Below are 25,256 nucleotides of genomic sequence, written 5' to 3'. Positions count from 1 at the left end.
GAAAATTATGAAACTAATTATCTACGTGGCCACAGTGAAAAAAAATATTTGAAGGACAAATATAGAAGTTTATATAGCTGCAAAAGCTTTAGTTCTTTTTGAGTAGAGAAGACTTGGTTTTTCTAAGTAATCAACAATGTGATAAAGACAAAACACAGAATCAAGATCTTGTTTCCTAGGCAGATTACATAACAGTAAAGAAACTTTGTTTACAATTTATTAGTCTAAGAAATTTTTTTTTTAACAAAGCCATTCAGTTTTGAACCAGTATACTTCTGATATTACATTAAAAAAAAAAAAAATGCATCCTAACGTAGGGCTTGAACTTGACCCTGAGATCAAGAGTTGAGTGATTAACCGACTGAACTACGCAGGTGCTCTAATTTTAAAATTTATTTTTAAACAAATGCATTTTGATCTTAGCTTGATTGTACATATGATTCCTTTCCTAAGATTTCTTTCCTGAAAACCTTCTATAACTTCCTGTGTCCATTTTAGTTTGTCCCTTATTCTTTGCCTTTCCAAAATAATCAGCTTTTCTTTAGGACAGAATCACTTTTGTTTCCTTCACCACAGTGCATTTCCGTTCCTCATACCTTCTTTTACTGAAAACGGGCATTGTATACCACTTTATACTTCTCATATACAGTTGTTTTCTTTCATCTTTATTGGTTTTTAGTAGCTTTACATATATTAATTGGAATTCCTAATTCTTAGAATCCTTAATTCTCAGTGAAAACTAAGATGTAAGCAATCTGGCAAATTTATAATACATTTTATAATTTCTAGAAATGTGCTTTCTGAGCATGGCATAAAACATGTTTACTAGTCGACCCAAATATCTTTAGTTTCTCTATAATAAGAAGCCAAAATGGATAATCTGTATTTAGTAATTATTGTTGTAGTATTTTATCATATTTAGAAAATGATCTTAGTAATATAATGAAATTTTATCATTTAATTTAACTTGGTAAAAGCCTATAAAGTTTTGAGTTACTAGGGAATGTTTAGGAAAGCTGCTGCTTTCCTAAATTATTTTACCTAAAAACTCTTAGCCCATTTTCATTTGTCTATCTGAGTAATTTTATAACCAGCAATTAGGTTTAGGTTACAGAAACTTCATGGGGCATTAGTCAAAGTCGGCCATCAAGTTTCACAACAAAGATGTCATGAACTTATTTAACTAATAAACCCAAGTGGAATAAAAGTTGCGTGTTAGTATTATATCCAATGTTGATAACTCTGAGACTTGTCTGTCTTCATTAAACCAACAAATTTGTCAAAAAAAAACCCTGCAAAACCAGAAACAACAAAGAACCCCCAACAAACTTAAACTAGATTTTATTTATCAAAGATTATCCCAGATCATGTGAACTTGAAAAACATTTGGTTTAGTTTACTAAATTTTTATAAGCACTTACTTTTCTTTAAACCAGTCAAGTAGAGCTCTTTACAAATGAATTTTGGCAATACCATCCAGAGGTAGAAAAGTGTCATGTGTATATATAGATACACAGAAACATACAGATACAGAAATCTTACAGCTTTTGTTTTAAAGATCTTAGCCTTGGGGCACCTGGGTGGCACATTTGGTTGTGTCTCAACTCTTGGTTTTCACTGGGATCATGATCTCCAGGTCGGAGGATTGAGCCCTGCATAGAGCTCTGCACTCAGGACTGAGTCAGCTTGTCCTTCTCCCTCCTTCTCTGCGCTTCCTGCCCACCTCCCCATGCCCAGGCCGATGCTCAGTGCGCTCACTCACTCTCTCTCTTTCTCAAGTAAATAAATAAATGAATAAAATCTTTAAAAAAAAAAAATCTTACCCTTCTTTTAGGTACAAAACTAAAAAGAATAGTTGGATCTAAATTGTTTTTTTTCTGGCAGATGGACTGACAAAGTTAACCTGTTCAGGTAACCAAAGCATTTTTTTTTTTTAATGAAAAAAAATTTGAAAGATTTAATTTATTTAATTTATTTATTTGACAGAGACACAGTGAGAAAGGGAGTAGATGCAGGGGGAGTGGGAGAGGGAGAGCAGGCTTCCCTGATGTGGGCTCACATCGAGCCTGATGTGGGCTCGATCCCAGGCCAAAGTCAGACACTTAACGATTGAGCCATCCCATGCCCCTTAATGAAACATTTTTATTTGCATGCTGTAAGGATCCTTTCAGACCTGTTTTTTAAGTCATTATGTCTTTTAGATGCTTCTGCATACCAAGGGGAGGATCTGAGAGATTTGGGATCTGCATTTTTTTTTTTAAGATTTATTTATTTATTTGACACAGAGAGAGAGAGAGAGAGAAGAGGAAGCAGGCTCCCTAGCGAGCAGAGAGCCCGAAGTGGGACTTGATTCCAGGACCCTGGGATCATGACCTGAGCCAAAGGCAGAGGCTTTAATCCACTGAGCCACCTAGGCACCCCGGGATCTGCATTTTTAAGAGTGCCCCTTAACATGGATTTATTTAAGTCAGAGCTTCCCCCATGACCATTACAATTCCAAATTATCCAAGAGTTTACCCATTTTTCCAGAAAGGCACAAGATGCTGGTCCAAGGACCAGATAGAATGTATCTTCTCTTTGGATATCTTTCTTTTTTTTTTTTTTTTTTTTTTAAGATTTTTATTTATTTGACAGAGAGGCACAGCGAGAGAGGGAACACAAACGGAGAGAGTAGAAAGGGTGAAGCAGGCTCCCCGCCAAGCAGGGAGCCTGATGCAGGGCTCCATCCCATGACCCTGGGACCATGACCAGAGTGGAAGACATAGGCTTAACGACTAGCCACCCAGGCGTCCCATTGTCTTTGGATATCTTAACTAGGAGGAACAGGAACGCTATTTCCCAACAGCTGTTCTAAAACACGGGAGGGCACCTGGGTGGCTCAGTCTTTGAGTGTCTGCCTTTGGCTATGGTCAAGATCTCAGGGTCCTGGGATCCAGCCCCGGGGGGGCTCCCTGCTCAGTGGGGAGCATGCTTCTCCCTCTCCAATTCCCCCTGCTGTGTTTCCTCTCTCACTGGCTCTCTCTGTCAAATAAATAAATAAAATCTTAAAAAAAAAACAACAAAAAAACAAAAACCAACACTGGAATCACTTGTTTTCCCCCTTTTGAACAGGATGAGTTTCTTACCATGAAGCTTCAGCAAACAGAAATGAAACAAATAGAAAAGAGTAACCACTAGGGTAATCCCTTCATAAAAACAAGAAGGAAAAAACTTAAAGGCTTTTATGCCAGAGAGCTTAAATGCAAGGAGAGCAGAGCTCAGATCCAGGAGAGACCCTCAGACTTTAGGGTCATTGGGAAAGCAGTGAATTCATTGGGTTCTGTGGGTATCAGCAATTGTTTGCTCACCAGCTTTGGAATTTTTAGGGGCTTCTCTGGATCCTACTTCTGATCACTAAGTAATGTTGACTTTGAAAATAAAACATCCAGTTATTTTATTAGCAAAACGGGTTTATTTGGAAATTTTAGAGGAATTGCAATTCAGGACAAGCTAGTCATGGTAAACCCTAGGCAAGTCTGGAGAGCAAAGGGGAGGGGAACATTCTTTTTAGAGATAGGGAAGGAGTTTGGAAGGCCTGCTATAAACAAAAAACCTGTTGGAGTGAATTTTGAGTTGAAAGTGTAGTGGCTTTTCATTTGCTGAGTTGGACAGTCTCTTATTGGCTGGGCTATTGCTATTGCCAGGCAGGCAAAAAAATCTTACATTATCCTGCTGTGGTATTGAAGAAGGCTGCTGCTTGTTGGAAATGCCATAGAAGTCTCTTCCTGTTGGGTCTGCAAAGGCCTGCAATGAATGGCATGGTATAAGAGCTCCCCCTCCTGGCCGCCTGACTTCATTGTGAGGTTTCCTTTATTTGGTTTCAAAAAGTCTAAAATCTTTCTAAATGATTTACATGACCCATATATGGCTCTTCTCCATCTGTCCATTCTTATCTTGAATATATCTCCCACCATCTCTCTTTGTTTCAGTCAAACTGGCCTTTTTTCAGTTGTAACTTTTCTCTAATCTCTGTCTTGTTACAGACTCCCTCTTCCCCTTTGCCTGGTTAACTCCCTTGTATCCTTTAGCTTTTCACTTCAAGTCACTCTTCAAAGAAGTCTTTGCTGACTTCCTCAGAATAGGTTTCCATTCCTTATATTCGGGACCCTTAAAATTTCCGTTTTACATTTGTTCTGTAAGTTCTGTAATGGTGGTAATTGTGAATTTCTTGTTCCTTACTATATTCTAAGCACATTGTAATGTTTGACATGTAGCAGAAGCTCACTTAATATATTTGAATTAGTAAATAATTTATGGTTTTTTTTCCCTACTTAGCTTCAGAAAAGCCTCAAGGTTGCTTACAGTAATAAATGCACATAAAGGAAAATGATTAAAGTTTTATTTATTTGAGAGATAGTAGAGAGGGAGAGAGGGTATTAACTCTGCGTTGAGCATGGAGCCCATTGTGGGGCTCAATGACCCTGAGATCACAACCTGAGCTGAAACCAAGAATGGTATGCTTAACCAACTGCACCCACCAGGAGCCCCAAAAGAAGATACTTAAAAGAAAAAATGAAACAAAACAAAAAACCTAACTTAGGAGGAGGAAAGTTTGACATGCTAAGTGTCTGGTATGAAGCTGGAATCAGTCAGTGGCTGAAGTTGAGGAAAATGATGACTTGGAAAAGCCATTCATTGGATTTATCAAGAGCCAACTTTAAAAAGTAGTTTCAGGACACCTGGCTGGCTTAGGAGGTGGAGCACATGACTCTTGATCTCGGGGTTGTGAGTTTAAGCCCCATGTTGGGTATAGAGATTAGTTAAAAATAGAATCTGTTAAAAAAAGTAACAAAATAAAAAGTTTCAGTAGGGGGCACCTGGGTGGCTCAGTGGGTTAAAGCCTCTGCCTTAGGCTCAGGTCATGATCCCAGGGTCCTGGGATCGAGCCCTGCATCAGGCTCTCTGCTCATCGGGGAGCCTGCTTCCTCTCTGCCTGCCTCTCTGCCTACTTGTGATCTCTGTCTGTCAAATAAATAAATAAAATCTATATTTTAAAAAAAAGCTGTATTTATAAAAAAAAAGTTTCAGTAGGGTTTTGGAGAGTCCAGAAGAATTCAGAAGTAAGCATTAGGTATAAATAACATTTGAAAAGTGGATTTGTGATTTAACCAAATATGTGTCTGGGTTCTTAAAATATTACTTAACTACTTATTTTGGAAAATTTTATTTTTTAAAAAAAATTTGTTTAAAAGATTTTATTTATTTATTTATTTGACAGAGAGAAATCACAAGTAGATGGAGAGGCAGGCAGAGAGAGAGGGAAGCAGGCTCCCCGCTGAGCAGAGAGCCGGATGTGGGACTCCATCCCAGGACCCTGGGATCATGATCTGAGCCGAAGGCAGTGGCTTAACCCACTGAGCCACCCAGGCACCCTTATTTTTTTATTTTATTATGTTTTACAGTAAACTGCCCAACATGGGCATGAACTCATAACCCAGAAGTCAAGACTTCCATGCTCAACCAACTGAGCCAGCCAGTTGCCCCTATTATGCAAAATTTTAAACTTAAAAAGAAATGCAGAAAATAGCATCAAGAACCCATAAACTATTACTCAGCTTCAATAATTATCAACTTGTGGCTTGTTCATCGATAGCACCTGTCTTCCTCCCCACCCCGCACACGGAAGTGGGTTGAAGTAAATCCCATATACCCTGTTGTAAATATTTTGGTATGTCTGCTAAAAGATGAGAATCTTCTTATTGGTACATTTTTGACAATAATGGATACAGTTGCCCACAGAAGCCATTATTTCAGGATTCTTCCTTCTTCTTTTGAGGGACAATATGCTCTTGCAAGCTGGGTGGGGTGGTAGGCGGAGGGAGAGAGAGAATCCCAGGCAGCACTGGGTTGGAGGGTTGGGACTCCAGCTCTTGAACCTGAAATCATGACCTGAGGCAAAATCGGGTTGCTAGCTTCACTGACTGAGCCACCCAGGCACTCTGGGATTCTTCCTTTCTTCCTTTCTTATCCTTTCCGTCCTTTCTTTTCTTCCTTTCCCTTTCCTTTTCCTTTTTTCTTTCCTTCCTTCCTTCTCTCAATTTTATTTATTTTGGGGGGTAACTAGGTGGCTCAGTTGGTTAAGCATCTGCCTTTGGCTCAGCTCATGATCCTGGAGTCCCTGGATCAAGCCCCACATGGGCTCCCTGCTCAGAGGGAGTCTGCTTCTCCTTTTTCCTCTGCTACTCTTCCTCTTCTTGTACACATCCTCTCTCTGTCTCTATCTTTCACTTACTCTCTCTCAAATAAATGAATATAATCTTAAAAAAATGTTTAGTTTTTAAGATTTATTTCTCTGACAGAGAGACATAGCAAGAGAGGGAACACAGCAGGGGGGGTGGGAGAGGGAGAAGCAGGCTTCCTGCCGAGTAGGGAGCCCAACACAGGGCTTGGTCCCAGTACGCCAAGATTATGACCTGAGCAGAAGGCAGATACTCAACTAATCCCAGGACCCTGAGATCATGACCTGAGCCGAAGGCAGAGGCTTTAACCCACTGAGCCACCCAGGCGCCCCCTGCTTTCCTTTCTGTTAAGTGTTTTTGAGACAATATTTCAGAATCTCTAGATCCTCACTGTCCAACTGACCTTTTGCGTTGATGGGACTGTTCTTTATTTGTGCCGTTTAATATGCTTGGTAGTTCAACTGAGAAACTGATTTCTAAATTTAATTTCATTTTAATTCATTTTAATGTAAGTAGCCTCTAATTATTCCTGGATCTAGATTTAACCATTCTCTTAAAAACTGAAGCCTGTCCCTTCAGAAATTTATGCATGTATACTTCAAATTATCTCTATAATTAAGGTGAATTAAATTGATTATGATAAGGAAATAGAGAATGTGATGACGCTTAGTCTTTTAGAACTCTGTCCTTGGTATTTAGCATAATGTCCTTCATATAGGTGACCATAAAATAATGAATCTGTCCAGTCATTAGGAAGCTGGAAAGTCTTTCTTCCTTTTTTGCTTATGTTTATTTTATTTTATTTTATTCTCTTTCTTTGGTGCTCCAGGTAAGGTGGTCTTTCTTTAAGAAGGTGACAGAGCATCATCACATTGACATTGAGTAAATAGGAAAAACTAAATAACTACTAAAGTTACTACTCATTTGTAAACTCTCTCTCTTTTATCTAGTTGTTTAATATGAAATATTTCTTTCCTTTAGCCTGTGAAACTTTTTTTTTTTTTTTTTACTTATTTATTTGAGAGAGTCCGAGGCAGAGCACAAGCAGGGGGAAAGGCAAAGGGAGAGGAAGAAGTAGGCTCCCTGCTGAATTGAGATCCCGGTTGAGATCCTGGGACTGGATCCCAGGACTTGGAGATCATGACCTGAGCTGAAGGCAGATGCTTAACCATCTGAGCCACCCAGGCGCCTGGCCTGTGAAACTTTTATACTTAATAAGATATGGGGGGAAAGTCTTAACAAAAGGTGTCGGGAGAACTGAACTGTGGTCTTTGCTCTGCCACTTTATAAATTATGTGCTTTTTAAAGAGTTTACTTTATCTTCTCTATGCCTCAGTTTCCTTATATGTAAAATGAGAAGAATCTCCCCACCCCTGTATATAGTATGGATTGCATAGATGGTCCTTGGCAGGTTCCACCCATAAACATAATGTTGGCACTCTTATTTATTCTGCATATTTAATATTCTCAAAGCTTTCAGAAATTGAAAGTAGGTCCTTCCTACAAAAAGATTGACTACATTACTGCATTCCTTCTGAACTTTCAAAATTCTTTAGTTGAACTTACTTTTCTCTCCAAAATATTTTTTTAATTTTTAAAAATATTTATTTATTTGACAGAGAGAGATATTAGCAAGAGAGGTAACACAACCAGGGGGAGTGGGAGAGGGAGAAGTAGGCTCCCCACTGAATAGGGAGCCCCACTTGGGACTGGATCCCAGGATCCTGGGATCAGGACCTGAGCTAAAGGCAGACGTTTAACGACTGAGCCACCAGGTACCCCCCTCTCCAAAATATTGTACATTTGTTTTTTAAAACCTCTGAGAGTGAAATAATTAGTCTTTTATGTAAACAACCCAAATAGTTGTTTCAACCTCAATCTGATCAATATTATGGTTTTTTTTTTTTTAAGAGAAGAGAGAGACCGTGACCGTGGGGGGGGGGGGGGGCAGGGCAGAGGGACCAGAGAGAAAATGTCAAGTTGGCTCCATGCCCACCACAGAGCCTGATGGAGGGGTTCAGTCTCACAACTCTGAGATCATGACGTGAGCCAAAACCAAGAGTTGGACACTTAACCAACTCAGCCACTCAGGTGCCCCTGATTGATACTATTTAAAAACTGTTGTATTTTTCAGAATTTTTGGGTTTGTGTCCTCTAATAAATTCCTGTTGTTTAAGCCAGTCGGTTTGTGATTCTTTGTTATAGCAGCCCTAACAACCTAATACAGTGCTCAGTATCCCTTTGTAGCTGAATATTAAACTCCATATAAAATACCTCCTGACAACTGTACCTGGAAAATACGTATTTCTTTTCAAGCCACTAAATTTCTTTTTGAATAGTCAAGACTACCTTAATTTTGTGAGTAAATCCATTTTTTGTGGTTTCCTGACAATATATTTGTTTGCATGAAAAGTAGTGTCGACTGACATTTGATTACTAACTACATACCAGGCCCTGCTTTAAGTATTGTACAATCCTAATTGATTTAATCCTTAAAACCAGCCATATAAGCTCCTCGAGAAATGGTTGATTTCAGAGCTGGGGCAGGGAAAATACAGAATGAGCCTGGAGCATCTTCTAGTGCTCAAAGTAAGGAAGTGTTTAAGAAGGAATGGTGGCTTATTGAAATGGCACAGGAACCAGTGTGAAAGCACACCCAATAGAGAAAGTTGGGATAATTTGAGCAAAAAAAAAAATGATGATATTATAACCCACAGAATTAAGTATCCATGAATCCATAGTTAAATAAATAAGAAACATTTATTTTTTTTAAAGATTTTATTTATTTATTTGACAGACAGAGATCACAAGTAAGCAGAGAGGCAGGTAGAGAGAGAGAGATGAGGAAGCAGGCTCCCCACCAAGCAGAGAGCCTGATGTGGGGCTCGATCCCAGGACCCTGAGACCATGACCTGAGCCGAAAGAAGAGGCTTTAACCCACTGAGCCACCCAGGTGCCCTGAAACATTTTTTTTTTAAAGATTTTATTTATTTATTTGAGAGAGACTGAGTGAGAGAGAGCATAAGAGAGGAGAAGGTCAGAGGGAGAAGCAGACTCCCCAAGGAGCTGGGACTTGATCCTGGAAGTCCGGGATCATGACCTGAGCCAAAGGCAGTCGCTCAACTAACTGAGCCACCCAGGTGCCCGAAACATTCTTCTTATAGAAGGATTCCAATTAATAAATGTAGATGGAATGATGGAAATACAGAATCACCCATAGAATACCATAGTAATAATTGCTGTATGCAAGATCTTTTTTTTTGTAAGCTGTATACTCAACATTGTGCTTGAACTTATGACCCTGAGATAAAGAGGTGGTGCTATACTGATTGAGCTAGCTAGGAATCCCTGGCAAGATCTGTTTTGAATGCTTAAATTAGTGGGCCAGAGTTTGAGAAGACACAGAATGTTTGTATAGTCTCGAAGTATCTCCCCTAAGATATTTATTATTTACAAGAGGAAAACAGTAACTTTATGGTAGAGAAATTATGTAGAGGTCAGTATAACCAAGTGATCGGGGTTAACATCAGGAATAAGAGTGTAACATCATGTTCCTCTAGTTATGATGCAGTGAGAAAGGCTTATCAGTTCTGTGGTAGTCTTGTCAAAGAATGCATGACCTCAATCTACTGAAAAACATTACACAAATCTAAATTGAGGGGCATATACAAAATAACTGACCAGTGTTCTTCAGAAGTGACAAGGAAAACAAGGAAAGACAGGAAATAGGACAAATGAGATGAGACTAGAGAGAGATGGCAGCTAAATACAGTGTGTGGGGTCCTGGGTTGGATCAGTAGGAACAGAAAAAGAACATTAGTAGAAAAACTGGTGGAACTCAAATAAATTCTGTAGTTTAGTTAATAGCATTGTATCACTGTTAAATTCACAGTTTTGTTAGTTGTGCTATTTAAGAGTTCTTATTAGGGGAAGCTGAGTGAAAGGTATACTGGAATTCTCTGTACCATTTTTATAACTTTTCTGTAAGCTTAAAATTATTTCCAATAAAAAGTTAAAATAGGGGTCCCTGGGTGGCTCAGTAGGTTAAAGCCTCTGCCTTCGACTTAGGTCATGATCCCAGGGTCCTGGGATCGAGCCCCTCATTGGGCTCTCTCCTCAGCAGGGAGCTGGGTTCCTGCCTCTCTACTTGTGATCTCTGTCTGTCAAATAAATAAATAAAATCTTTAAAAAAAAAAAAAAAGTTAAAATAGTCCTATAAAATAGGTACTAGTGTTATTCCCATTTTACTTTGAGGAAATTGAGGCGCAGAGAGGTTAAGGAACTTGACCCAATTCTATAAGGTTATTAGTAAGTGGCCAGGTTGGGATTTCAACTCAACAGTTTGGTTCTAGAGCTCTGGCACTAAAGCACTAAACTTTTTTGTATATTATTACCTTTCCTTGATAATTTATTTTTAGGATTTTATTTATTTGTTTATTTATTCAAGAGAGACAGAGGCAGAGGGAGAAGCAGTCTCCTCTCAGAGCAGGAAGTCTGATGGGGAACTTGACCCTGGGGCCCTGGGACTCTGGGACCATGACCTAATCCAGAGGCAGATGCTTTACCCACTGAGCCACCCAGGCACTCTCCTTGATAAATTTTATATAGGTGAAATATATGCAGAAAATATAGAATACTTAGATGTTCCCCAAACCAAAGTGGTGAAAAACTAATCATCTCTGGAAAGTTGAGCTATATCAACTAAATTTGTTAGATAAAGTTAAGTGTTTCTCAGATATTTTGCAGTACTGGACGTTTGTAATTTATATGACATTTTTTACTTCAGATTTATTTATTTACTTTAGAGAGGGAAGCGCGTGCCCCAGCATGAAGGTGGGGAGGGGCAGAGGGAATGAATCCTCAAGCAGACTCCCCACTGAGCATAGAGCCCAGGACCCTGAGATCTTGACCTGAGCCACATTCAAGAGTTGGATGCTAGGGGTGCCTTAGTGGCTCAGTTAAGTGTCTGTCTTCAGCTCAGGTCGTGATCTTTGGGTACTGGGATCTAGCCCTGTGTTGGGCTCCCTGCTCAGCAGGGAGCCTGCTTCTCTTGCTGTTCCCAGGCTCCTGCTCTCTACCTCAAATAAATAAAATCTTTCCAATTTTAGTATATGTGCTGCCAAAGCGAGCACTCAAGTAAATAAATTAAGATCTTTAAAAAAAAAAAAAGTCGTACACTCAACCAACTGAGCCACCCAGGTGTCCCCGTATGACAATTCTAAATGCATGTAACTTACAATTGAGAGTAAGATGAGAAACATTTGTTTTTAGTAAAGTTCAGTGGTTTTGATAAAATTTGCTTTGTTAATGATTGTATTACTGAGTTCACAGAATCATTTCAAAATGCTTTCTATATGCAAGGAAAAATCACAGATTTATTTAATCATGGAATTAAAATGTGCTATTTAAATGAAAATGTGCTATTTAAAAGATCCTTTAAAGGATTTTAAAAATAATTTTATTTATTTGACAGAGAGATCACAAGTAGGCAGAGAGGCAGGCAGGGGGTGGGAAGCAGGCTCCCCGCTGAGCAGAGAGCCCGATGCTGGCTCTATCCCAGGACCCTGAGACCATGACCTGAGCCAAAGGCAGAGTCTTAACCCACTGAGCCACACAGGCCCTCCAATTTTTTTTTTTTTTAAAGATTTTATATTTATGAAAGAGAGAGTGGGGCGGGGTGGGGGAGGTGTGGAGGGGAGAGCAGAGGGAGAGAGACAAGTAAACTCTGTGCTGAGCATGGAGCTTGACACAGGGCTTGATCCTAGGACCTTGAGATCTAGACCTGAGCCAAAATCAAGAGTCAGACACTTAATTGACTGAGCCACCCAGGTGCCCATGAAGAAAGTCTTTATGTTTGCAATGATACTATACAAAAAAGATAATAGCTAGCTACTTTGCAGTTCTGAGATCTGAACAAGAAGAGAAAAGCTGAAAAAGTTGTAGAAGTATTAGTATTTGTTTGCACGGGAGTTTTAGGTACAAATGTTAAAATAATGTTGAACAAAAAATAAACAGCCTCAGTATTCAGGATAAGATTGGTTAGGCTCTGATTGAAATTGTCATATAAAACTGCTTTATATAGAAAAATATAATGAATGCACTATCAGGGATTTTGAAAAGTGTTTTGGAGAAGAATATAAGCTTAGCTTAAAGAGCTTCAAGAGAATATAGAAGAAATGCAAATAGAGTAGAAATGCTGTCTTAAAATTAAATGTATCTAATCTTTATGTGAAAAGGAGGCATTTTAATTTTTAGAAGTGTTATGGTCATGAGTGGATAGGAGTACATGAAAGGGTGCTAAAATATGTCTTTGGATGATGTCAAGAGGTCACCTAAGTGGATTCTACTTTTCTCTGGAATTTAGGGCTAACCTCAATATAAAAAGGATGCAACAACTCAAATGAATTCTGACCCCATGAGAAATTGAGATCCTGATCTACTATTTGGAGATTGGGTAACCCACTGAGCCACCCAGGTGCCCCGCTGTAGTCACAGTTTAAAGAGAGACTTTTAACCCATGATACAGATACTGTGTGGTAGAATCTTAAACTGTTGTTTCATCCTCCAATGAAGTGTGTTCTTCATTCTCCATAAAGGAAAACAAAAGGGGGCGCCTGGGTGGCTCAGTGGGTTAGGGCCTCTGCCTTCGGCTCAGGTCATGATCCCAGGCCTGTGATCGAGTCCCGCATCGGGCTCTCTGCTCAGCAGGGAGCCTGCTTCTCCATCTCTCTCTGCCTGCCTCTCTGCCTACTTGTGGTCTCTGTCTGTCAAATAAATAAATAAAATCTTAAAAAAAAAAAGAAAAAGAAAACAAAAGAGTTTTTTTGTTTTTGTTTTTGGGGTTGTATTATTTTGTTTCTTTTTTGTTTTTTGTTTTTTGTTTTGTCTTTTGAATAGACCAACCTATGCTTACTTGCTTTTTTTTACTCAATGGCAACTTTTTCATGGACAGAAAATATTACTTTTAAAATAGGTAGATGTGTCCTATAGAAGTTTTTCCATCTCCTGAGTAATGAAGATAGGCTCCTGTATTATATTTTAGAAGTATTTTGAATTTTTTTTGCTTATTTGCTTTTTCTTTCACATTTAGGTTTATAATCAATCTGAAATTGATTTTGATGTGTACTGTGACATAGATGTCAGGTTTAAAGTTTTTCAGGATGGGTACATATTTACCCAAACATCATGTATTTAAAAAAATACAGTGCTTTTCCACATTGCTTGCTATGTCAGTTTTGTAATAATCAGCTGTATATAAATTAATTGGTCTGTTTCTGGAATATCTATTTTACCAGTTGATTTGTCTATCCTTGTACCATTACCAAATTTGCTATATATAACTCTATATAAAAATGGCTCATTTCTCAGAGAGCAAATCCTCCCTCCTTATTCTTTTAAGAGTTGTGTGGCGTGGCAATTCTAGGCCTTTTGCGAGCATGGGGAAGTTTTTTTTTAGATTTTATTTATTTATTTGACAGACAAGAGATCACAAGTGGGCAGAGAGGCAGGCAGAGAGAAAGGAAGGGAAGCAGGCTCCCTGCTGAGCAGAGAGCTTGATGCGGGGCTTGATCCCAGGACCCTGAGATCATGACCTGAGCTGAAGGCAGAGGCTTTAATCTACTGAGCCACCCAGGCACCCTATGGGGAAGTATTTTAAAATGGAACTTCAGTTTCTTTAGTAGTCATAAGACTGTAAGATTTTTGCCCTGCTTATTTACCTCTTGTTTTTCTAGGATTTTGAATATTTCATCTAAGATTTCAAATTTATTAGCCTAAATTATCCATATTGCTTTCATGTCTGTAGAATCTGTAATCATACTTCATTAATTTCTAATAGTCATTATCTGTATCTTTTAATAAGACTCGCTAGTGGGGCGCCTGGGTGGCTCAGTGGGTTAAAGTCTCTTCCTTTGGCTGGGGTCATGATCCCCAGGGTCCTGGGATCGAGCCCCACAGCCAGCTCTCTGCTCAGTGGGGAGCCTGCTTCCCTCTCTCTCTCTGCCTGCCTCTCTGCCTTCTTGTGATCTCTGTCAAATAAATAAAATCTTAAAAAAAAAAAAAAGACTCGCTAGAGGTTTATAAATCTAATAATTTTTTTTCAGAGACTACTCATCAGCCTTCTCAGTCCTCTCAGTTTAGTGTTTTCTCTTTCATTTCTACTCTTTAATTCCTGTGTTATGGTTCTTTGGCTTTCCTTTGCTGTTTTTTCCAACTTCTTGAGTGATATATATGTGGCTTACTGATATTTTTTTAAGCTAATCTGCATATAAGTGTACACGTTGTATAAATTTCCCTTATGTCTTTGTTTTGTTCTGTTTGTTTGTTTTTTAAGATTTTATTTATTTATTTGACAGACAGAGATCACAAGTAGGCAGAGAGGCAGGCAGAGAGAGAGGAGGAAGCAGGCTCACTGCTGAGCAAGGAGCCCAATGCAGGGCTCGATCCCAGGACCCTGGGACCATGACCTGAGCCGAAGGCAGAGGCTTTAACCTACTGAGCCACCCAGGCGCCCCCCCCCCCCAATGTCTTTTTTATTCAGTACAAAATACTTCTAATTTCTTTTTTTTTTTAATATTTTTTTTATTTATTTGACAGAGAGAGAGGGAGCGGACACAAGTAGGCAGAGAGAGGGGGGGAAGCAGGCTCCCCGCTGAGCAGAGATCCCGATGTGGAGCTTGATCCCAGGACCCTGGGATCATGACCTGAGCCGAAGGCAGAGGCTCTAACCCACAGAGCCACCCAGGCGCCCCAGTATGGTATTTTCAAGATTCGTCCTTATGACATGTATCGTACTTTGTTCCTTTTTGTGGCTGAATAGTACTCCATTGAATGGATATACTGCATTTTGTTTCATTCATCAGATAATGGACATTTGGCATCCGCTTTTTGGTTATTATGAATATTGCATGCCATATATTATATATTTTCATTATCATTCAGTCAGATTATTTTTAAATTTCCTTTGTGATTTCTTTTTGAACACCTAGGTTATAAGTACATTACTTCATTTCCAAACACTCTGGGACTTTCTAAGTATCTTAGTTAAAATTTCTTGTTCAGTTTCACCAAGGGCAGAAAACACATATATTATATGATTTTACGCCTCTAAATTTGTTGGTCTTGTTTTATGACTTGTTTTCAATTAGGAAATACCTAAATTCTAGATTCATGTAGGGTTATCTTCACTCTTCAGTTGAAATCTTAAATTGTTACAAAGAGGACTACCTTCTGCCATGCTTTCTAAGAATTGTTTATGTTCCCTAAGCATATCCAGTCATACTAATCACTTTATATGTCTTAACCATTCCTTGATATAGAGTTATTATTATGCTTATTTTATAGATGAAACTGGGGCACCGAAAGATTAAGCTACAAATTACATAGGTGGTAAAATGTGGACTGGAAAACAGGCAAATCCATAGGGTAGAAAGATTAAAGGTTTCTAGGGATGAGGGTTTTTAGGGATTTACTGCTAATGGATATGGGAGTTTTTTGGAGTAATGAAAATGTTTTGGAATTAGAGTAATGGTTGCATAACTTTGTGAATATACTATACAAACACTGCATTTTGCTTTTTAGAGGGGTGAATTTTCGTGAATTGAAAGGGTCTGTAGACAAAAGGACGAGACTGATACAAAGCGAAGGTCAAACAAAGCTTTATTTCCCGCCAAGCATCGAGAATCAAACCCACTGGCCCTCTCTTGCAAAGAGTCTCACAGACTAACTTTTATAGAGTAAAGGCCATGTGGTTGAGCCTAGCCACACAGAGGTGGCCAATTGAATTACATTCTACCCCATGATAGTCATCTCATTCAGCCTATGACCTTGGCTAGAATTGATGCCTTTGTCTGGTGTCCAAAAGGCGGGGCTCACACTCCTTGGCGGGTAATACGTGCGCTTTCCCTTGATTGGACATTTCCACCTGGCCTGGCTCATCCTTGGTGGGTAGGGAGGTAATACATGCACTTTCACGGATTGGACGTTTCCACCTGGCCGGACTCATCCTTGTATGTGGGCTCTGTTATCAGGGGCTGGTCAGTCATATTTCACCAGTTCTGTTTCTAAGCGCTTTTCTTTTTTTTTTTTTTTTTTTTATTTACTTGAGAGAGAGACAGTGAGAGAGAGCATGAGCGAGGAGAAGGTCAGAGGGAGAAGCAGACTCCCCATGGAGCTGGGAGCCTGATAGCCTGATGCGGGACTCGATCCCGGGATTCCAGGATCATGACCTGAGCCGAAGGCAGTCGTCCAACCAACTGAGCCACTCAGGCGTCCCTCTAAGCGCTTTTCTCCTGGGGGGAAGGGCCAGGTCCAATCTAAGTTTACTGCATAAACAACAAAATGGCTCGCTCTGGCTAAGTAGGCCCTTACATGAATTATATCTCAATTTTTAAAAAAAGGAATAACTGGGATTCCAACCCAGAAACTGCTTCTTCAAATATTGCTAATTCACTCAGTAATAGCTTTTTTTGGTTGGGACAGTTTCAATATTAGAAGTAAAATCTCATCAGAAAGACTGTAATTTAGAGTTACAGTCTTTTATGGCTCATTATTATTGGCTTATTATTTATGGCTTATTATTGCAAATGTTCTTTTCTGGTTTGTTTTTAAAGAATTCACATACCCCCATGTAGAAATGGAGCTATATATTTAAATTTATTTCATTTTAGATGCATTCTAGATAAGATTAAAAAAATAAATAAAGCTGTACAAGTAAGCCCTCTTATATAGAATAGCTCATGGTCCTTGCTAGAGACTTGTGATGCCATTTGCTTTCTTCTAGCTAGCTAACCTCAACTTCCAACCTCAGCTTTAAAGTTATTTTTTTTCTGGGAAGTTTTTCCTGACCTTCCAGCCATCTAGAAGACTCTTCCCTTCCCACCCACAACATTCTGTGCATACTTCCACTGTACTTTTTTTTTTTTTAAATAACCTCTACTCCTAATGTGGGGCTCAAACACATGACCCCTCCAAGCCTGAGAGCCTCATACTCTACCGACTGAGCCAGCCATGTGCCCCACTTCTATATTTTTTATCACACTGCAGTAATTTTTTCTGTCTCCCCCACTTAAACTGAATGGGGACTGTGTTTTTGTTTTTGTTTTTTAATCTCAGCATTTGCATCATCCCTGGTATTTATTATGTGCTCATTAAAATGAAGAAATATGAATATGATCTTTTCTTATATTTGCTTTGGACTACAAATAAAAGATACAGCCCTACCATTTGGATTAGATTTCATTCCTAAATTGTTTGCCATGGCTGTCAGTAGAGTAAAATGGAATAGGAGTCCCACTGAGATTATTGTCATGCCTGTTCTTTAGAGAATTATGAGAGTATATAGTATTTTGCAGACTGTCTCATTTCAGAACTTATTTTATAAATTTTGAAATTGGGCTAGAATTTTTATTTTGTTTCTGGAGGGGGATTAAGGGGGCATTGTAAGTGATATTGTAATTTTTAGAGATTACTTACAAATACATGCATCAGAATGGGATATTATAACATTTCATTGTAGTCTGCTAATCTGAAGTAAGCTATTTAGAGAGTTATCTTTTGAGTGAATATATACCTTTTTGTATTTAGAACTTTTTTTTTAAGATTTGTTTATTTGATAGGAGTCTGGGTGGCTCTCTGAGTTAAGCAGCTATCTTCAGCTCAGGTCATGATCCCAGGGTCCTGAAATTGAGTCCATCTGGCCTCCTGTGCAGTGGGGAGTCTGCTTCCCTCTCCCTCTGCTGTTTCCCCCTGCTTGTGCTCTTTTTCTCTCTCTTTGTGAAATAAATAAATTGAAATCTTTTTTTTAAAGATTTATTTATTTGAGAGAGCAAGCATGCACGTGTGTATCCACATGTGTGCAGGGATTTTAGATTTACTTTTTTTCATTATGGGTGATGAATATTTTTGCTTTAGCAAAATTTTAATGAATTTATAGCTTTTTTTCTAAACCTTTGCAGTTGTTAGTTTATTAGTACCATCCAGGACTCAGATGTTCAGTATTCTTCCTGAAATTACATAAACAAATGCAAATAGAAAGAATGCAAGTCAAAATTAAACAGCAAAACAGCACTCCATCACAGAAGTGTGTAAAATTACAAGAACAGTATTTTAAAACACTGGCACTTTAAGAGAACAATAATCTCAAAAAACCACAAAATTGCCACATTTTTCCCTAAACTGCTGTGTATACAAAGATGAGTCTAATGAATGGGTTAGGGTTTTGTAAAGAAAAATCAAATTCAAATCAGGTAACTCATACTGAAATACAAAGTGTCAAGTGTCTTCTTCCCTCAGGTCTGTTTGACTTATCTAAAGGAGCAAACTATAATTTGGAAAATACACCTGATTTTAAATGCGGCATACATTTTATAAGTTGGCCCAATTAATTAAAAATACCTTTAATGAAAGTCAAGTTTCCTAAGAAACCCATATTCAGTAAATAGGAGAAAACATTTACAGCCAGCCCTTTTTTCCCCCCAGAGCCTTTGCTGGGATTGTCAACAAAAAATTTAATATGGCAGTCTTATAGTTTAAGTTCATGCTTTTGGGGATACATTCTCAGGTTGTATTTAATGTGGGGACTGCAACTGTAACTGCCATTACATGGTAATGGGAGTTAAAGGATGTAGAGTCCTTATGTAAAGATTAGAACATACTTTTCTTTTAGTCCTTCAAGGACAGACTTTTCAAAATGTTTGATTCTCCTAATCCCATGGTGTGACTGACTAGACTCGTTACTCTACTTTATAAACATGCCTGGGCTATGTGAGATCTGGTATCAATTGATCAAGTTTTGAGTTTCAGTTCTGGGTGAAAACTGTCTCAGTTCAACTTTTATTACCCTCCTCATGAGTATGCAGGGTGCAGACAAAAGCTTTTTACGAGCTAACTATATGGAAAGATAAACACTGTAATAATCCATGTGATCCAAAATGGACAAAAGCAAAAGACTAGCGTCCCCTCAAGAAGAAAAATTTCAGACCTATGAAAAGGACAACAATACTAATAAAAAAAAATTGTATTTACTTAGAAGCATTCAGAAAGTCAACAAAACAGCTGCAACTTTTTTTTTTTTTGCAATTACAGAATGGTATTCAATTAATAGAACAAGAGTTATTTCGTAGAAGCTGCATCAGAGACAACTGAAGATGAAAAATTACCATCCCCATGTATAACTAATTTGTGCTGTGCACCAACAAGAACCTGCTTTAAGATTCCATGCCAATTTACAATCCCCATACTGTACCAGGCAAGGTTAGTGGCTGTTGAAAATATCACCAGGTCAGGGCTATCTAAAGACACATTCTTTAGTGTGTTAACTATACAAAAAAAGACACTGTACAGTTTAAAAACAAATCTTATACAGCCTTACATTTCAATTTTTTTCTTTAAAAAGAATGAGTTGTCTGTAGGGGGTTTAAATGCTTTATGGACAAGAAAAAAAGCTGCGTTAGAACCAACTTACTCATCATCATCTTCGTCTTCATCTTCCTCCCCCTCATCCTCTTCATCTTCCTTATCCTCCTCTTCCTTCTTTTTCTTGCTCTTTTCAGCCTTGACAAATCCTTTTTTTTGCTGCATCAGGCTTTTCCTTTAGCTCGGTATACAGCAATATCCTTTTCATATTTTTCCTTCAGCTTAGAAGCCTTCTTTTCCTAAGACTGCTTGTCATCTGCAGCAGTGTTATTCCACATTTCTCCCAGTTTCTTTCCAACATAACCAGTGTATAGGCCAGGATGTTCTCCTTTGGTTTTGGGGCGATACTCAGAACAAAACAAGAAAAAAGCCAACAGAGGCCTCTTGGGTGCATTGGGATCCTTGAACTTCTTTTTCGTTTTCCCTTTAGAGGGAATATAAGTTTTCATTTCTCTTTCATAATGGGCCTTGTCCTCCTTTGCTATGTCTTCAGATTTTCCTTCTTTTTCGCAGACATGGTCTTCCACCTTTCTGAGCACTTCTTAGAAAAATCAGAGAAGTTGACTGAAGCATTTGGGTGCTGCTTTTTATGCTCCTCTCGTTAAGTTTGCACAAAAAATGCATATGATGATGACATTTTGCCTCTCAGCTTTTTAGGATCTCCTTTGCCCGTGGTTAATTATTTTCCTCAGCGAGGCACAGAGTCACCCAGTGCCCGGCTGGCTCTCACTTGCCCTGGCTCTGTCTCTGTGGAGCTCAGTGTACTGCAGTGGCTGTGAGAGCAGGAGCCAGAAGCAGCCTCCTCATTATCTCCGCTCTGTAGCTATAGCTTTTTTTTTAAACAACTTGATGGCACTAAGATTTCTGTAGCAATCTGAATAGGTATCTAATACTGTGGACCTTATGAAGATACCATAATTTATATAACCATGGACCTGTTGAAAAGAAAGCTATGTCTAAATTTTACTCTTATAGTGACTAGTTTTACACCTAAATCTTTATGTACTTGTCTAGTTATTTTCTTTAGATACTTGTTCAGATTAAACTGCATGCTAGATCCAACTGCACATTGCTGTTTTTGATAAATACTACCAAGTGGAGCGGTAGGAAAGGCTGTCCCTATTCTGGTTTAGACTCCTCATGGAGTGTTTTTTGTTAGCTTTACTAATACTGGAGTTTGAAATAAAATGCCCAAAATGCTTCTTCCATTTTATTTATTTATTTTTTTTTTTTTTAAATATTATTTATTTATTTATTTGACAGAGAGAGAGAGAGATCACAAGTAGGCAGAGAGGCAGGCAGAGAGAGGAAGGGAAGCAGGCTCCCTGCTGAGCAGAGAGCCCGATGCGGGACTCGATCCCAGGACCCTGAGATCATGACCTGAGCCGAAGGCAGCGGCTTAACCCACTGAGCCACCCAGGCACCTGCTTCTTCCATTTTAAATGGGAAAAAGTGACACAGTACTATTTAGGATTCATAGCCTTTGTTACCATTATAGTCAGGGCTCCCTTATTCAGAGTAGGACCCATTCAACCTAAGGAAAAGGGCTGTAGTTAAGGCTGTATGTACCAAGTATTAGGAGAGCATAGAGGATGGAGCTACAAAGACTTAGGGTATTTGGATAAAGGCTTTGCAGAAAATAGGACATTTGAGTTAGAATATGATAGAACATTCTTTGTCATGGTTTATTTATTTTAAAAAATATTTTATTTATTTATTTGATAGACAGAGATCACAAGTAGGCAGAGAGGCAGGCAGAGAGACAGGAGGAAGCAGGCTCCCTGCTGAGCAGAGAGTCCGATGCGGGGCTCGATCCCAGGACCCTGAGATCATGACTTGAACTGAAGGCAGAGGCGTGACCCGCTAAGCCACCCAGGCGCCCCCTTTGTCATGGTTTAATTGTGAAGTAGTGATTTTCACATTGGGGCCATGATATGTTCTGAAAACATTTTAAAATACTTTTTATTATGAATAGTTTCAAACATATATCACAATAGTTCAGATAGTATAATGAACTCCATTCAATGCTGACTTCCTAAAACTAGGCACCCAAACAACCTACTATTAAGGTAAATCTGAGTTTATTGCTTTCCATGGTAAGTGAGACAATGCTTAGTAGCTATATTAGTTTCCTGGGGCTACATTAACAAATTACTACAAACTGGGTGGCTTAACAGAAAGGAATAATAGTTATTTGCAACTTTTATTTTCCTAGAGAAGAATTTCCTGGAATAGTAAAGTCAGGTTGATAACAGTAGAGTGGTAGAGTCATGTTTATGCAGATAGTAAGCCTTGTGAATGTAATTGGTTTCAGTTTTCATTCCCCAAATACTGTCATAGAACTTCAGTTATTAACAATTGGCCAGTTCTTATTTTGTTTCTGTCACCTGCTTCCTCCGTGGTACCCTGATTTAGTTAGCTACGACCTTCCTCCCTACATCATTTTTTTCCTTTTTCTGCCATACATAATAGATGTTTATTAACCATTTATTAGCAAGAATAGAATAGTTCATACGTCTATGTAAGGTTGATAAAGTCTCTGCTTTCTGACTTTTATTGTGGTCTTACTGAACTTGAATGACAGATTTACTCAAGTGGATGTTAGTATACTTCAGAGTCAGGACACTGTTACCTAAGCTTACTGTTGGTATCAGGTAACCAGAATCTTGTGACCCATTGTTTAGGGACGAGACTGTTTAGGGATCAAGCCGTGGTATAAGTACCAGCTCTGAGGCTTGTTAGATTTTTTTTTTTTTTAAATTTAGGCATAATGTATATATAGTGAAGAATACAAATCTTTATACTTTTTTTAAAAAAAGATTTTAAGTAATCTCTACACTCAACCTGGGGCTTGAACTTACAACCCCGACATCAAGAGTCATATGTTCTACAGACTGAGCCAGTCAGGTGCCCCTGAAAGTTTTTATTTAGAGATCATGTCTATATGCTTTACCTTTGTTGATAAACTTTTTATTTTGGATTAATTTTAAATTTACAGAAAAATTGAAAACATTGTATAGTTCCATTTACCCATTAACTAGTTTATCCCTTTTTAGCATCTTGTATTACTATGGTAACTTTACCCAAACTGAGAAACTGATATTGGTATATTAATATTTATACCCAAACTCTAGACATTATATGGATTTTACTAGTTTTTTCATTAATCTCCTTTCTCCAGGATGCAGTCCAGGTGCCACATTGTATTTAGTTTTCCCATTTCCTGGGTTTCCTCTGATCTGTGATAGTTCTGTCTGTTTGATTTTTTTTTTTTAAGATTTTAATTATTTACTTGACAGACAGATCACAAGTAGGCAGAGAGGCAGGCAGGAAGAGAGAGGAGGAAGCAAGCTCTCCGCAGAGCAGAGAGCCCGATGCGGGGCTCAATCCCAGGACCCTGGGATCATGACCTGAGCCGAAGGCAGAGACTTTAACCCACTGAGCCACCCAGGCGCCCCATCTGTTTGATTTTTTAACAATTCTTGAGGCCAGATTTGTTTAAGAGTATCACCCCAGTTTGGGTTTGTCTGTTTTTTTTCTCATGTTTAGACTGCAACTTTGACAATATAACAAGGTAAATAAAACCCTCATACAGGTAAACGCTTTTTACTTAAAATAACATACATATAATGAAGCGTTTTACCCTTTTTAAGCTTTATTTTATTTTATTATTATTTAATTTTTTTAAGATTTTATCTGTTTTGGGGGTTTCCTGGGTGGCTCTGTTGGTTAAGCGGCTGCCTTCAGCTCAGGTCATGATTCCAGGGTCCTGGGATCAGGCCCTGCATCAGGCTCCCTGCTCAGCAGAGAGCCTGGTTCTTTCTCCCCCCTGTCACTCTGCTTACTTGTGCTCTCTCTCTGTCAAACAAATAAATAAATATATATATATTTTTTTTTAAGATTTTTTTATGTATTTATTTGACAGAGAAATCACAAGTAGATGGAGAGGCAGGCAGAGAGAGAGAGAGGGACCCTGCTGAGCAGAGAGCCCGATGCGGGACTCGATCCCAGGACCCTGAGACCATGACCTGAGCCGAAGGCAGCAGCTTAACCCACCGAGCCACCCAGGCGCCCCAATAAAATATATATTTTTAAAGATTTTATTTATTTGTTTGACAGAGAGATACACAGCAAGAGAGGGAACAAAAGCATGGAGAGTGGGAGAGGGAGAATAGGCTCCCCAGAGCAGGGAGCCTGATGGTGGACTTGATCCCAGGACCCTCAGGTGATGACCTGAGCCAAAGGCAGAAGTTAACGACTGAATCACCTGGGCACCGTTCAATTATTTATTTTAGAGAGAGAGAATGCTTGCAGTGGGGAGGAGGAGAGGGAGGAGGAGAGGGAAAATCTCAGACTCCCCCTGAGTGGGGAGCCTAATGTGGGGATTCATCTCAAGACCATGAGATCACCACCTGAGCCAAAATCAAGAGTCAGAAGCTTAATTGAGCCACCCAGGCGCCCCTACTTTTTTTTTTTTTTTTAAGATTCTCGAAGTGTATCATCCAGTAAAGGTCAGAAAAGGGACAAATCTTAAGTATATGACTTATTGAAAAGTTAACATACTTATCATCCTTACAGCTACCACTCAGATGAAGATATAGGTCACTTCTGGCACTCAGAATTTCCCCTGGCTCTCTTTTCCAGTTAGAAACTTCAGAAATTACAACTATTTTGACCTCTGTCTCCATCAATTAATTTTTCCAGTTTTAAACTTCATATAAGTGGAATCATACAGTATATATTCTTTTGTATCTGGCCCCCTTTTACTGTGTAATGTCTGGAAATTTGTCCATGTTGTTGTCTATATGAGTAAGATTTTTTTTTGCCTGTGGCTATGCCACACTTTATCCATTCTCCTATTGATAAAATTTGGAATGCTTCTGATCGTTGGCCGTTACGAATAAAACTGTTAACGTTTTTGTGCATGGGGTATTTTTGGTTCAAGTACCCCAGTTTTTAGTTTTAGTATATATCTTCTTGAGAAATGTTTTGTCATTTGCTTTATGCCTTTAGGACTGTTTCCAGAGATTTTAAATGTTTTCTTCTTGTTTTGTTTTGTTTAAATTCTTACCAGTTTCATTGGAGAGTGGGTGTTAAGTAGCTCCTCAACAGTGTCATGGTGGAACTATTTCTGTCACATATCTCCCAATCTGGGTTTGCTTTTCACTCTTTGTCTCTAGAAATTTTAATTTTGATAAAGTTCATCTTTTAAATAGTTTTCTTTCTTACTACTTTCTGAGTCCTGTTTCAGAACTCTCTGCCTCCCCTAGCACATAAAGGTATTATCCTGTACTTTTGAAGCTTTAAGGTTTAAGCTTTTACAGTTAGGGCTGTGATCCATCTTAATTAATTTTTTGTGTCCTGTGTGAAGTGTTGTAGGGGTCAGGGTTCTTTTTTATTTTCCATTCAGATATTGAGTTGTCCCTTATCTTCCTGCTGAATTTTGTTGACACAACTTTGTCATAAATAAAGTGGCCATACACATGTGGATCTGTTTCTGGACTTTGTTTCTGCTGGCCTTTTTTTCTATATATATATATTAATACCACATTGTCTTATTTATAACTGTAGCTTTATTTTTTATTTTTTTAAGATTTTAATTATTTGAGAGAGGGAGAGCAAGAA

General features: G+C 38.6%; 1 protein-coding gene and 1 pseudogene across 3 annotated transcripts in view; one reads left to right on the top strand and one right to left on the bottom strand.

The window, feature by feature from the left end:
* The window catches only part of RAB6A (RAB6A, member RAS oncogene family), a 116,920-nt gene that overhangs the window by 44,704 nt on the left and 46,960 nt on the right, over positions 1-25,256 (top strand). The gene's annotated exons all lie outside the window — the stretch shown is intronic.
* On the bottom strand, positions 19,662-24,557 carry LOC106007349 (annotated as a pseudogene).

This window comes from Mustela putorius, unplaced genomic scaffold, assembly GCF_011764305.1.
Source record: "Mustela putorius furo isolate JIRA1106 unplaced genomic scaffold, ASM1176430v1.1 tig00003987_pilon_pilon_pilon, whole genome shotgun sequence".
Taxonomy (NCBI): domain Eukaryota; kingdom Metazoa; phylum Chordata; class Mammalia; order Carnivora; family Mustelidae; genus Mustela; species Mustela putorius.
This window is presented reverse-complemented; position numbering and strand designations above follow the sequence as displayed.